Below are 4,245 nucleotides of genomic sequence, written 5' to 3' on the forward strand. Positions count from 1 at the left end.
CAACTGAAGGACGACAGACCTTCAATTTGAGATTTTTGCGTCTGCCTTCGATGTGTGCTAGGGTTAGAAGAAGGGAAGAAATTAGCAGATCTAAAACAATTTGGGGGGTTTTCTTAAAGGAATTCCTGACGGGCTACCATGACCATCGGGATTTCTTACCCAACTTTTGATGAATAAAACAATTTGTTAGGAGTTCTTTCATATCTCCCGACGGACATGGGAGGCGTCGAGAGTTCCTTCATGGAGAATGGTCTTCTGTTCCCATCTATTAACACCTACTTTTGATGTGTCGGGAGTTCTTACCAACTCCCGACGCATCACTTACAGTGTCGGGAGTTATTGAGCACTCTTGACGCCGCCCATATGTAGTCGGGAGAGATCTTCTCTCCTGATGATGTATCTCTCGACAGTCGTTTTAAGTGTCAGAAGAGTCCCTTTCTTTTGTAGTGTATTTAAAATTTAAGAACCAAAATCATTATTATTTAGGACTGCTTGCAACAAGTGCAAAATAAATTGCAGTAATTAGGCAAACCCACGTTTGCTAATTGAAAAATTGACAAAAAAAATGAAGTCCAATTCATATATAAAAATATAAAATGTCACAAATGCTCTGACTATTCACATAATCAGATGAACACTTGATACACACTTCACAAATATCTAACATAATTATTCATTTATATTTGATTTGATAATTATTTAATTTTAGTTTCTATACATAAAATTGGTAAAACAAACATTAGATATCTAACTTTTCAATATTAATTACCATACATAATCAAATATAAACAGTAATTATCTCAGCCATTTTATCTCAAAATACTGGTATTCATATTATAAAAATATATATGTGATCCAAATAGATTATTAGATTTACAACGTTAATAATTAAAACGAAAGAATAGTCAAAATTAGCTTATTTCGACTAGCTATTGACCATAAAAGTAAGAAGGTCGATTTTTTGAGGAAAAAAAAAAAGAATAGTACTAGGAACCCAATAGACATTATCCATCGTACTCTAATAATATGACATTAGTTCTAACCCATTTTATAATTTTAATCTAAAATATAGTATTCTAAAGTTAATGAAAAAAAATCTTATTTTTCAATTACTAATAATATGATCCATCTGTCAAACTCTCTCATCCTTCAAATAAAATACCATTCATGTGTTTTCTTTTTTCTTTTTTCTTTTCTTTTCTTATTTTTTTTTTGTTACACCAACTAAATAACCTTTAATCCCTTTTCAAAAAAAAAAAAAAAAAAAAAAAAAAAAAAAAAAAAAAAAAAAATAAGCTTTAGTCACATGATAGTGATTGTAGAAAAACTTTAAAAGCATTATGACCCATTTGCATAATGGTTAAAGTATAGGACCTATTAATATAATTCAAGCCTGTTTTGTTTTCCAATCATTAAAAAAAAAATGTTTATACTAATGGCTTTCTTTTGCTTTGTTTACCTACTTTTTGAAAACTACCTTTGAAATGTTAGTTTTATTTCAAAATAAAGTTCTAGTTCTTCAAATTTAGAATATTATTCAAGTTTAAATATGCTCACTGTTAAAAAATATATATAAATAAATAAAAAACAAAACGATTATCAAACAAGATTATTCAACCGAATTTGAAATGAAATCTAACAAATTGGAAACAAATTCTTTTTCAAATCATAATCATGTTGATAATATAATGGGTTTGATTTATATGTACCCTTTTGCACAAACATTCCTTTGCTACTTGTTTCTTGTCCCAATCCCAATATATATCTTCATCTAATGTTGTGACATATCTTGCCCTAATTTCCCAATCAATATCCCTCTATTATAAAAAAATTATGATAATAAAATAAAATAAATTAAAAAAAAAAAAAAGCTGTTTGTAAACCCATGCCTCAAACACATAAAATTGCTAGGAGCCAACATGAGATATTCCACAGTGGATTCCCAAGGTTTATGAATATTGCATATTATACATGAATCTATTTTTGTCCTTTTTCTCAAAATCCTCCTATAAATCTTTGAAGCCAGTTTATTGAAAATTTGGATGCACCAATTTTCAAAAGCATAAGGTTAAAATCATTTTTATCATGTTTAGAAGTACTACAAATTATAAAATATATTTATAATCATTTAATATTAATTTTGATAGTATGAAATTTACATTTAAAAACATAGAATAAAATATTAAATTGATTTGAAATGATTAAGGATATACGTGTATATGGATGGAAATTTTAACAATTTCTAGTGATTTGTTTTCGAGCTAGGAAAGATATATCCCAAATTCAAAAAAGAAAAAAAGACATGTTATCTTTTCTGGGATTGAGAAATCCATCAATATGCGATATATCCGTAAATCGAAGAGTTTGACATTGATATTAAGGATTGATTGATATCTCTAATATCTTTTATAAATACACATAAAACACAATAAATTATCATATACTAAATCTCAGTATGAATATGAATACCAATTAATAATAAGATGTAAAGCTTAGTTTAAAAGTCAAAATAATTTAATTATTATTTTAAATAATTGTTATAAATTTATTTATTTAGAGAGAAATTATTACACAGACATCGATATTTATTGATATATTTGTAAGATTAAAATATCAAAAACGATATTTTAGGCCGTGTTTGGTAATCAATTCATTTTTTGTCTTTGGTTTTTGAAAATTAAATATTTTTCCTTCTCATTTGTTACAATTATTTGCATGTTTCTTAAGTATAATGATTTAATTCTTAGTCAAAGTTCAAAAACAAAAACAAGTATTTAAAAATTACTTTTTTTTTTAAGTTCCAAAATTTAGCTTGGTTTTATAAAATCTTTGATAAAAAGTAGATAATAAAGAAAAAAATTTGAATGTAAAAATAGTGTCTATAAGTTTAATTTTTAAAAACAAAATAATTATCAAATGAGACCTTAATACTTGGTTTTAGTAAGTAGAACAAGATTCTGAAAACAATAATCAAAGCATACTTCAATTAAATTTTTATTCTAAAATGTAAATGTTTTATTCTGAAAAGCTCTCCATACACATAGCTGGTAACGTTATATAGAAAATGAGGATTTTCAAAAATAAAAAAATAAGAGAAATTATTTACACAAAATAATAAAATTTTAATCTTTATTTTATAGAGGTTGATAGAGGTCGATAGAAAATATTTTTTTTTTTTTTGTTAATTCTATAAATAGTTTGATATTTTTTATATGTGAAAATTTTCCAATAAAAAAAATCCTCTTCAGATTATTAAAAGCTTGGAGAAAAAGTTTAATACTTTTAGCTTTAAAAAAAAAATTCTTAGATGAGTAATATGTGGGTATGGCCAAGTTGTACTTATATCTCTATTCATCTTCTTTGGACCTAGCGTAAGTGGCATTTATCTTCATATATTCTTTTCAATTAAAAAAATTTTCTTTTTTTTAAAAAAAATCATCTAAATATTTTTGTTTTTAGAATATATATAAGGATTGAAAATTTTATTTCAACCTACAAAAACGGATATACTTAAAATGTACGGGGAAAAAGGCTACATAAAAATCCTAAGAGAAATCATATTATAAAAATCATATTAATAATAAAATAAAATCATTGGGCAAAGATATGGTATGGACAACTGGGGAACTATAAATGTGCAAGGTGGCTTAAGTGGTGTTTGGTTGGAATAAATAGTTCCATAAAGAAAAATTATATAAAAAAAAATATATATAATACTGAGAAAGCCAAAAAAGAAATTATATTAGATGAAATATTTTAAGATCTAAAGTTGTGGGGGCACAACCCCTTTTGGCATTCTTCCATGATCATCATCATTTTCAAACCTTAAATCATTGGTGTAATAATTCTAAGTCCCACTCTATTAAAAATTAATATATTCTTACTAATGATAATAATTTTATTTTGTTAAAGAGGATGTTTATCATAAATTTTTAATTTTGTGTCTACTACGTGTATCTCTACTTTAAAATGTTTTTTTTTTTTCTAATTCTTCTTTTAATTTTAAAAATGTTCATTATATCTTTGAACGTTCAATTTTATATCTTATAGATCTTGTAAATAAATATATTAGAAATTCATATTAAATTTTGTGTCTAATAAGATAATAATTTTGTAACTTTTATTAAAAACCCTTGGTTTAAAAATTTTGAATAGATGAAGCACTTAGTAGAGACACAAAAATTAAAAATTTTCAAAGATATATTACATGAAAAAAATAATAAAAAATTTAGGGACTATGAGACA

The sequence above is a fragment of the Benincasa hispida genome, chromosome 1 (assembly GCF_027475165.1).
Source record: "Benincasa hispida cultivar pf3 chromosome 1, pf3_genome.v1.1, whole genome shotgun sequence".
In the NCBI taxonomy this organism is placed as follows: Eukaryota; Viridiplantae; Streptophyta; class Magnoliopsida; order Cucurbitales; family Cucurbitaceae; genus Benincasa; species Benincasa hispida.